Source organism: Choloepus didactylus, chromosome 7 (assembly GCF_015220235.1).
Source record: "Choloepus didactylus isolate mChoDid1 chromosome 7, mChoDid1.pri, whole genome shotgun sequence".
Lineage (NCBI taxonomy): Eukaryota > Metazoa > Chordata > Mammalia > Pilosa > Megalonychidae > Choloepus > Choloepus didactylus.
The window spans coordinates 79,422,388-79,434,117 of NC_051313.1; the positions used below are offsets into that span (position 1 = coordinate 79,422,388).

The 11,730-nt window shown below is 39.8% G+C and overlaps 1 pseudogene; it reads left to right on the forward strand.

The window, feature by feature from the left end:
- Positions 1–2,103: 2,103 nt before the first annotated feature.
- On the forward strand, positions 2,104–3,096 carry LOC119540078 (annotated as a pseudogene).
- Positions 3,097–11,730: the final 8,634 nt, after the last annotated feature.

An 11,730-nucleotide genomic window follows, 5' to 3' on the forward strand; every position in this document is an offset into this window, starting at 1 on the left:
TTTTTATTTGCCCTCAGTTGAGCAGCTACTGGTTAATTGTAAGTGGACTAAAGTCCTGTAATTGGGTTCTGGGAATAATTTTTGCAAGCCTTCCTATTAACCAAAGAGAAGCTTCTAATTGCCAGACTCTTAAAGTGTCTGGGAAAGGAAATATGAGCTTATAGAGCCAGTTGCATTACAGAACTCCCTACTCTTCCCTCCAGCTGTTCCTTCCTGCCAAAGATGGGGCCAAGCAGCTCTGGGATGCTCAGCTGCTCCTTGGAGGCCAAGGCCGAGTCGCTGGCCCTGATCAAGAGCCAACAACTCTCCTCCTTTCATTTCCCCCAAGAAGGCTTTGTGTGACTTTAAACTGTTTTATGTCACATTTTAACATGAATTTTAATGTGCGATTCTTGGATCTATTCTCATCTGCCTATTCTTTGACTTTGTGATGCCTTCCTACTACAGGACCTAACAAATAACATTCAAAATTCCCATTTGTTGTCCACTATACACCACTTACTTATATTCTTTCATTTAATCTTAAGTGAAAGCAGGGACTATCTCACTTTAGTAGATAAGAAAACTGATACTCAGGGAAGTTATGTAAATTGGCCAACATTACAGAGTGGCAAGGGAGGGATTCCGTTTTAGATCTTTCTGATTTCAGATTTTGTGTATATGTGATATTGTTTGTTTGTTTTTATTGGAATTCTTGCTTTCAACTAAGGAATATACTTAAAAGTATATTTGATCTTCTTTTGCTCTTCCTCTGCCAGAGCTGCAGTGTCTCAATACATTTTCTCACAATTCTCAAACCTTGATTTAATCAGATGAATTAGATATGGAAAAAGACCTTTTAAGTCAGGGAGTACAGCTTCCTGCCAAGAATGGGATCTTTCCCTATGAAGCATTTATTATTCCAAGCACATTTATAATAAATATCACATTTTCCTATTGCATCCCCCATGAAGCCCTCCTACCAACGTCCAAGAGTTCCATTTTAATGCTACCACATATTTCCCATCTTCCATCTCAAGCTTCTCTCAGCTATAGTTTCCCACCTTCCAACTTCCCTACTTACCAGATGGAAACATTCTGCCATTTCCATGTAGGAGGCTTGTTTTCTGGGAGGCTAAGTTTTCACTTGACCCCAGTGGAAGGCCAGAGCTGACAGAGACTTTCTGTCACTAGCAAAAGATTTTGGCAAAGAACAAGAAGACCCTGAACTGAGACCTGACACGGAGGCTGGGTGTTCTCAGGATCCCACCTTAGTGGTCATGTGTCTGACAAGCACCAGCTCCAGGCTCCTGTTCTGAGGATAGAGGGGTGGGAAAAATGCCCATGTGAGTCCCACTGGTCTGGAAGTACTGGCTGGCCCACTGAAACAGCATGAAGTCAGTGAAGGGTTCCTAAGGAACGGTAAGCTCTGGTTCCCTTTGGGTCCCTCCCATACATTAGTAAGACTATTTCAGTAGGCCACAACCACATGCATCACACTAACTTGTACTATGTCCAAAGCAAACTCCACAGGCTGAGAGGCCTAGAAGTCCAAAGTCATTCTAGGAAACAAACCCAAAGTCAAGAGTAGCAGAATCTGCCATCTGTTAGGTTCTCCTGATTAGTAAGAGATTTACAAGATATTGGGGATTTAGAAGACATCATTAAAACTGCAATCGTGTTAAATACACACTTTAGCTTAACTCACTAAACTTGAAAGTGATACTAGGTCTACTTTGGGGCGAATCATTTTGGTGTCTGGTATAGATGGAGACAGCAGAGAAAATTATGGAAAACAAAAGCCGGAATCAGAGCACAGGAGGCAATTGCTACCCTCCATCAGTGCAGCGGACAGATATCCAAGGAAAAACAGGTACCTTCTCTACTGGAAATCTATTTTTCAATTAATGAAAGTTAAAAGATTTTTTTTTTAACTTAAACAGGGACTGGGCAGGTTAAAGGGGGTGCCCATGATTGAAGCCCACCATACTGGGTGCTGCTGATAATCTGTAAAGCAGCAGCTTAATAATAGCTGAGGAAGACTACGGACCCTAGAAACTCATCGCTGTGTGTGTGGACTGCACCTGCGCCAGCTGCAGCCACTACAGGATTTGAAACGTGAATCTTTTGCTCTTTTTGACTGCCTTTTGCCTAGAAATAGCCTCAGCTGCTCCAACATTTGAGTCAAGTTTAGAAGCACAGTGGCACCAGTGGAAGTCAAAGCACCGGAGGCTATATGGTACGAATGAAAAAGGTTGGAGGAGAGCAGCATGGGAGAAGACTATGAAAATGACCAAATTTCACAATCTGGAATATAGCCTGGGGCAACATAGCTTTAAGATGGGTATGAATGCCTTTGGTGACATGACCAATGAAGAATTCAGGCAGATGATGAATGGCTTTCAAAACCAGGAACACAAGAAGGGGAAAATATACTACGAACTTCCTTGTGGGGTCTCCAAATCTGTGGATGGGCATAAGAAAGGCTAGATGACTCCTGTGAAGAATCAGTGTCAGTGTGGTTCTTGTTGGGCTTTCAGTGCAACCGGTTCCCTGGAAGGACAGATGTTCTGGAAAACTGGCAAACTTGTTTCACTCAGTGAACAGAACCTGGTGGATGGCTCTCAGGCAGGGGGCAGTAAGAGCTGCAGTGGTGGCCTAATGGACAATGCTTTCCAGTGTGTCTCGGACAACAAAGGCCTTGATTCAGAGAAATCCTACCCATATATTGGTAAGGACATGACCTGTTGCTATAAGCCCAAGTATTCTGCTGCCAACGACACTGGCTTCGCGGACATCACTCCATGGCAGAAAGCACTTATGAAGCCAATGGCAACTGTAGGTCCCATCTCATTTGCTATTGATGCAAGCCACGACTCCTTCCATTTCTACTCATCAGGCATTTGTTACGAGTTAGACTACAGCGGCAAAGACCTGGATCACGGTGTCCTAGTGGTCAGCTTTGGCTTTGAAGGAACAAATTCAGATCACAATAAATACTGGCTCATCAAGAACAGCTGGGGTGAAGACTGGGGCACAGACGGCTACATAAAGATGTCTAGAGACCAGAACAACCATGGTGGAGTCGCCACATCAGCCAGCTCTCCCACAGTGTGACCCGATGGATGCATGGGCATAATGAAGGACTCGAGGATGGTATATCAGAGGAATTTTATTTTAAAACCGACCAACCCTCATGTGGGATTAAACACTTGAATCATTGAGGATCCAAGTTGCAATTTAAATTCTGTGACATCTTTACAATGGTAAAATGTTACCACTATTTAATTACTGCTGTAAAGAACTTTGTAATATTATAACTCATTGCTTAGCATTGCTTAATGCTAAGACTTGGATTTTTATTTTTTTAAAGGGTGTATAGTTTTACCTTTTTAAATAAAACTTAATTGCATGAGTGAAATAATAATAAAAATAATAATAATAATAATAGCTAAGAACACATGCTTCAGAACAGATGGGCCTGAGTTCAAATCCTAACTCTGTCACTTACCACCTTGGAAAATCATTTGACCTCTCTGAATCTCAGTTTCTTTATCTTAAAAATGGAATATTTTGAAGACAAAATGAAATAATATCTGTAAGCTCTTGGCATACTGCCTGATACATTCTGCTTGCTCAATAAATAGAATTTACAGAAACAGAGGAGCTATACTATTTTGGCCATCACTAATTGTCCATTGACCAAAACAAAACCTTATCCAATAGGCCATTCCAATTCACTCCTGCACAAAGCCAGCTTTGAATCTCTAAAAGGTACTGGAGAGGCCACCAAATCTTCCACCTATACAAGTTGTTAAAGCCTAATCAGACAAAGACCACTAAAGACAAAATCAGATTTATTGATCCAATGTAGCAGGGGAGGGCACTCCAAAGGAGCCACCAAATGCTGCTGAACATGAGAGAGGAAGAAAGATCTTTTCTGAAGTTTTATTCTAAGGGAAACAGTTCTGTATTGGCCGCTATTTCTGGGGTGGGATTAAGAGAAGTGGGGGATTAACTAGGGATTGGGTGCTATCATGAGGCAAAGGCTATTTAGCAATTGGGCATTCCCAATAAATAGAACAGTGTTAAATAGCATTTGTTCTTACAAATAGTATTTGTAAGAACACAGTAGTCACCCAAGGACAGGGTCATTACGGCATTTTACAGCCACTGCATGAACTTGGGGGAAGCAACATGTTCTGTTAATTTTGCAGTTGGTTTATTTGTGTGTCCTTCCGGCCTGATTAACAACACGGCTGCTTTTCTTCTTTTTCAGGGCCAGATAGATTTTTATTGTCCTAAGGAGGTTTTTACACTTTCCAAGTGATCCCCTGGAAACTGGGTGTGAGATATATGGGCACTGTCTGTACTATCTCTGTAATCTTTTTTGTAAATCTAAAACTACCCTAAAATTAAAAGCTTATTTTTAAAAAAGTGACCCCTACACAACCCGACAGATGTATTCAGTCTTCCCACATGCAATACTTCACAGGGAACTTCATTCCATATTTTAACACCTAAAATTGTTAGTTCTGCTTCATTTTCAGCTCAAATGCTTTGTCCAAAGCTTCTCTTTCAAGGTCCCAGGTATGTATTCTGTGATGCTACATGGAATAATTTACCCCTTTTTTCATAATAGTCCTTTAAATATTTTGATTTAACCCCTAGGACTCCTCTTCTAAGTAAATCTCACCTCAACACGCTGCTCGCTGAACCCTGGTTTCATGTTATGTTGCCAATAATCTTAAAGTATGAACCTCAGTTGGGTAGAACATCCTGATGTGGTTTGACCTCTTTTGTTCCGGGCATTCCTGTCACAATCATAAGGCTACGCTAGCCTCACCCTTTTGGGCAGCAGTTTGTTCTGGTAGCTCATACTGTACTTGTGGAAAACTAAATCTCCTAAGTCTTTCCCATGTGAATTGAAGGCAAGCCAGCCATCCTCTCTACCTCCCTACCCAAACTGTACCCAGGCAGTTTATTTTTTAAGCCCAGCATAGAACTTTACTCTTAATGTTTATCTTGTAAGCTTCTCCTCACTGTCAGCATTATGACAGAACAGAAGAGGACTAAGAATCAGAAAATTGCCCAATTCTCCAACTGGAGGCATAACTTGAAGCAAGTCACTCTATTTCTCTGGGTCTTCTTTCTTTGTCTGTAAAATAATTGTGTAGCCATCAACTGACCTCTAAGGTCTCTTCCAGCCCTAACATCTTGACATCTCACCTCAAACCCTGATCATCTAGGACTGCAGTCTGTAATATTAGGTTTTATTTTCATTTCCTGATGAAGAAACTGACTCAGGGAAGTCAATTAACTTGCCCAAAGTCACATCCTTAGAAGATTCTAGCCAGCACTGTCGGGGCCCCAAAACACAAAACAACTTCCCCTTGACTTTGTTCAGTTCTCCTGCATCATTGATCTCTGCCTCACTACTTTTGCCTACAAACCTACCAAGGCTCTTCTTAGCCTGGAAAAAAAACTTTCTGTCCCCCAGGTAACCTCCACTAAGCTACTCCATCCTGTCACCTCCCCTTCAACCACAAGTTCTCAAAGGGGCTCTCTATACCCTCCTTTGCACTCTCACCAGAATTGTTTCTTTGTCCTCTGAAAATCAGGGTTGTTTCCCTACACGCTATTAAATCTGGTCTCTCAACCACTAAATCCAGGAGTCTTGTCAGAGTCATTATCATCCTTGACTTCTCTGACTGCTGTGTCTCTGACTCCACTTTCTCCTGCCCAGGATTTCCCTGAGGTTTTGTTTAAATGGACTCATCATTAGAAAGCTTCAACTATCTTCCCTATACAAATTCCCTCTCAAATCTACATAATTCCTCTGACAAATGTGACAAAATCATTTATTGAGATACTAATTTTGGATGGGCTCTCCCTGCATTTCCTCTTTCTGCTATCCTGAGCAAGTAGCTCAGCCCTTAGACATTTCCTATCTCACGGAATTTTGCTTCATGGAAATCTGAAGGCCCCTTGGCCCTCTGCTCAGATTCTAACCTCAGGTGACAATACTCCTTACTAGATAGAAATTCTGTCCAACTGGCTGAAGGCAGGGCTGTGGTAACTTTTATCCAAGAGCACTATTAATAACTTAAAGGCAATAAAACAGGTAAAAGTCCACAGTGATATTTAGCAAGAGGTCAGGCATTTTGCCAATCTCTCATAAAAATACAAAAATGTTCTCTTTTCACCTAGAAGAACAAGTGATAAAGTTTAAGAGGCAATCTGGTTACCTAGATGTGTGAATAAATATGGTTTGTTTCAGGGTCAAGAACATTTTTTAAAGTCCTTGTCCATTTACGTGTCATGGAAACAGTCAAAATAATGCATATGACAATTTTTTAGTGTAAACAAGAATGTGCTGTACACATTTCTGAAACAAAACAGAAACACACCAAGAATAAAGTGAGAGGAGAGCTATACTGAGTAGTTGTAAAAAAAAAAGGAAAATCCCTTTTAATTCAGAAGTGTTTTTATGAACATTAATTAAACACCTTTCAATATTTTGTGAAACAGATGGGATTTTTATGTAGCTTAAGGATTTGCAGATAATATGAAATTAAAGAACAAAGCTTAGAAACCTAGGAACTCTATCACTACTACTTACTCCACTCCCAAAATTAATATTCAATGAAAACTAAATTTAGACAGATGTTTTGTATAGACCACATCAATTTAATTATATAATACCATAAAAGCTAAAAATTAAAATATTTTTATGATTTGCTTATAAAGTCTTATATGAATTTTAGAATATTTTTGAAGATCTTCCCATTTCTGTTTTTTGAAATACCCATGCCTGTGTGAAGATAGAAGGTTATTTTAAAAATCTGTTCCACATGCTGCAACATAATAGATTTTCTTTTGAGTTAGGTCACATATGCATTACTTAAGAGCAGTTTTATTATCCATTTCTTCCTGAATTCATTTTTTATTAGTAAAACCTGTCCGTGGTAACAATACTTTATTAGTGAAGAACTTCCAATATCACCCTGCTGGGTTGGAAAACTTATTACCTGAAATCAGTTGAGTTTTTCAGTCATGGGAGTACATTTCAGGACATCAAATTGGGGGTGATATGGATATGAAAATATTTTTAAACTACCCAAATAACATCAGACCTAGTGGAAATTACAAAATATAACTTTGACTATCTTGGGGAGAAAAGTGTGAGAGGTGGTAAATTCAGGTTAGGAAGGTGAGAAAGAGTATGTAATAGATTCAAGTAGAGAGACTAAGAAAGAAGTCAGGTAGGAACATTCAGAGAGGGCAAGTTGCTTGTCCCCATTATCCATTTTTCCCTTCTATAAAATCAACTTGTTAAGCTGAACACATGGGTACCTAGAATACACACGACATTTCCCAGCTGGTAGATGTGGCTATGTGACCTTTAAGCTCTGCCCAATGGAATGTAGCTAAAAGTTCCTATACAGCTTTTAAGAACCTTCCTTAAGAAACAATTGGTGTTAGCCTTGGCCTCTTCCTTCCTCCATCCAGCAGCTTGTATGCAGATGTGAGGCTTGATCTCCATCTTCAACTATGAGAACAAGGACCATGGCATAGGGATGGCAGAGCAAAGAGCCACTAGAAGACTCAATCCCTGAGGATTTGGGGGAACAGAGCTGCCATTCCAGCCCTCAATTGCCTACCTACAGAACTGCATGTAGGAGAAAATCTAACTCGGTTAAGCCACGATTATTTGGGGTCTTTGTTACTTGAAGTCAAGTAGTTCTAGGTTCCAGAAGAATCTGAGGACAAATTAAAGACTCCCAGCATCCTCACCTAAGCCAGGCGAGCTCCTCTCTCTCAGGCAGCAAGGAACACGCTGGAGCAGAGGCACTGGGCCATCCTTTGGACCACTTGTCCTTCTTCATCCCAACTTCCATCTCAGTTAGTCATAAAGGCAACAAATCAGATGTAACCTTGAAACAAGGATGGCTATATTTTATCTCCTCACTAAACTAAAATCATTTTAAGAGAAAAATTAAAACCTTTCAATTCCTTAATGGAAGCCCTAACAGATATATGCTACTTGTGGTAACACTTTAACATTAATTAGTTTCCATCAAAATATAATCAAGCTATCAATCAACAGGTATAAATTAATGAAGTTAAATCCTTGGCTCTTATTCTAGGGAGAAGTAAATGTTGAGAGCAGGAGGGTTTTGTCTTTCAAAGATTGTACCCAGAATAATACATTGAAAAGAAAACAATTTCTGAAAAGATAAAATGGAAAATGTCTTCAAACTGCTAATATATTTAAATTTGCTAGAATCTGTTACCAGATCAACTAATGAAATATTGAGCATGCCATAACAACAAAGCAAAAGCCTCTGTGTTTTGGCCCTGTGGTAATTCCAAACTGCCAAAAGCAGACTTGCTCTCTTTTGAAGCTATAAGGTTATAGAACGAAATGTGTGCCAGGGCAGAGAAATAAAGAACTCAAACTGAAAGCAGATCTGCAGATGTGAAATGCATACAACAAACTCCTGACAACTGGGCTAAAAGTTTTCCTCAACTGTATCATCAACAAATATTTCAATAATATAAGTCTGGGGAAATATGCTTCTCCAACCAGGTTTATAAGGGCCCTGTGCTCATGTTAGGAGAATAATGCAAAAAAAGCATTTAAAAACTGTATTATAATTGTGTCTTTCACAGATTTCCAGAAGGAAGAAAAGAGACAAGCTTCTATATACATGAGCAACAAACAACAAACTCATAAGCTCACTTGAGACCTCCCGTTTACAAAGATTTGTGTATGTGTGTGTTTCTAACTTTGTTTTGCAGGGGTAATATTCGCAATCATTGTTCTGCCACCCCATCCTAATACAAGTCTGACTTTGATAGGAGACCAGATTTTCCACTGGTCTCCCTGCTTTCACTCTTGATTCCCTTTTAAACTCAAATCAGATCGTCACTTCCCTGCTCAAAACCCACCAATGGCTCCCCTCACAAGCAGAGGAAAATCAAAGCGTTTGCCGCCATCTGCAAGGCCGACCTGATCTTGGCCTCTGCTTCGACCTCATTTTCGAGCACCCTTCTGTGCCTGCTACACTGGTTTCTTGCTCGCTCTCCCCTGAATGCACATTCCTGCCTCAAGGCCTTTGGACCTGAGAACCCTCATCCTGAAACACTTCAGGTCTCTACTAAAATGTCACAACTGCAGAGAAGTGCATCTGGTCACTTTCTGAAATATCCCCACCTTTCTGAAATTCCCCAGGAAGCAGGCTCTGAAATGCAGATTTGTATGCAGGGCGTCTATGAGCACATGCTCTTGGGAGCTCAGTGGGCAGAAGGAGAAACTGCCCTGCAGTGTGGTCTCATCAGAAGCCTCAGCCAATCCCATAATCTCTTCAGAATCATCCAAATTGAGGCAAGGGGGTCTCTACCACCGCTCCCAGGAAGGGGGTGAGCAGGTTCTGTTCAGGAAGGGGAGTAACTCCCAGGGGGAATTCACTGAAAAGGATCTGGGCAGTGCATGACAGTATCTGCTACAAGTGCCTGTAAGGCTTCATCACGTTAGCTTGCTTTATCTTTTTTCATAATACTTTTCACCCCTCAAGAACAGGGTTCTTGTCTGATTTGTTCCACTGAATCCAAAGTGCCCATGACAATGCCTGCACATAGTAAGCACTCAATAAATATTTGTTAAATGAATAAATATGTAGTCATTTTAAAAGATCATCAGTAAGTATCTGAAATTTGGAGAGGACCCTTAGCTCAGTGGAAATGACTTTGACTAGAAAACATATACACAGTAAATGAACTAAATAAAACATTTCAAATTTCAAGGGAAAAAAATGAAGAGATACTGGCTTATGTGGCATTGTTTGTTTTTTTGTTTGTTTTGTTTTTTTTGTTTTTTTTTTTGTTTTTTGTAAACTTGAACTCCAGTAAGGCATGGTAAGTTTATGGATGGAAAAGTCTATCCCTTTAAATCTGTTTGGTTTTCAAGCATGACAATCTGAAAAATGAGACAAAGTCAACTATCTCAAGAAATTGAGTCCAAATAGTTGAATGACTATTGCAGTATAAGATACATCATAGATCTATTCAGTGTGCACTTTAATCTTCCACTATCAATCCATTATACTCCAGCAGGCAGAGGCCACACCTGCTTTCTCAGATGGGAGTTCTCAGGACTTTTGCATACAGCCTAGCACATTGTGATCCCTCAAGGATTTTTTGACTCAATGATTAACCATCAAACAAACCAACCCAGCTCTTGCCAATCCAAAAAAAATGCAGCCTTGTGCTATATTATGTGTTCCGGTTTTTTGTGTCAGATCTGTACAATCATTCCAAAATATGTATTTCAAAAGAGATTATATTTAAAATGGAGAGAGGGAAGTTTTTCAACATTACAAGAGTGAGAAGCAATTAAAGCAATTGTGATATAGATGGGCAGTATATGCATATTAAACCACTCCACCCCATTCTAGAAATGCATCCTATGAATCCCAGACTTTCTATGAGTGTGTGCATGAGAAGAGAGGTCTGCTTGTGAAGGTGTGTGGGCAAGTTATCTGCAAGAAGATCATCTATGGTAAATTCTGAGAGAGCTGAGCTTTCTATTGAGTAAAGAAAGTCTTTTTAAAGGCCCAGAGTTTTAGAGAAAATGAGTCTCAAAATTCTAGCTGTACACTGAGTTTGAGCATCACTTGTGTTGGGTCCAAAGAGAGTCAATTAATAAAATTTGGCAGTTCCTCCAAAAATCACATAATTCACATGTATAGAGATGTTAGAGAGTCAGTGGCCAGTTAATAACCCATGGGCAATAACACAGAACATATGGTTAGGGCAGCAATGCTGAGACTAGTTGAACATGGGTAATTTTAACCTAGGTACATGTTTTCCCACTGAAGCCTCAAAGATCTTTCAAGAATCCCCACAGGGCAAAGACATTTTCTGTCTGTGCTGGTTTGTATATATTATGCCCCCAGAAAAAGCCATATTCTTTAATGCAATCTTGTGGGGGCAGACATACTAGTGTCAGTTAGGTTGGAACCTATTGATTATTTCCAAGGAGATGTGACTCAATCAACTGTGGGCAAGATCTTGGATTGGATAATTTCCATGGAGGTGTTACCCCACCCATTCAGCTTGGGTCTGAATTAAATCACTGGATCCATATAAAGAGCTCACAGACAGAAGAAGCAGAGAGCAACTGAGAGTGACATTTTGGAGAGAAGCTACAGCTGAGAGATACATTTGAAGAAGGCCATTGGAAGCTGACACTGACATTTTGGAGAAAGCCATTTTAAATGAAACCAGAACTCAAGAGCAGACGCCAGCCACATGCCTTCCCAGGCAACAGAGGTTTTCTGGACACCGTTGGCCATCCTCTAGTGAAGGTACCCAATTGTTGATGCCTTACCTTGGACACTTTATGGCCTTAAGACTATAACTGTGTAACCAAATAAACCCCCTTTATAAAAGCCAATCTATTTCTTGTTTTTTGCATAATAGCAGCATTAGCAAACCGGAACACTGTCCAACCCCATTAAAAGGCTCTTAATTTACATAATAGATATGGTACTAAAAATAGTACTTCAGAATTGTGTATGTTAACAAGCTAAATTCAATTTTAACTGTATTAGGTTTGTTTCTATTGAGTGAATAATATTCTAAATCATTTTGGAAAATAAAGAACATTTTTGTAAAATATATAATTACCTCATACTTTCTTTTCTGTGTAGATGTGGCCTATCATATTTGCATTTTAACAGGCAA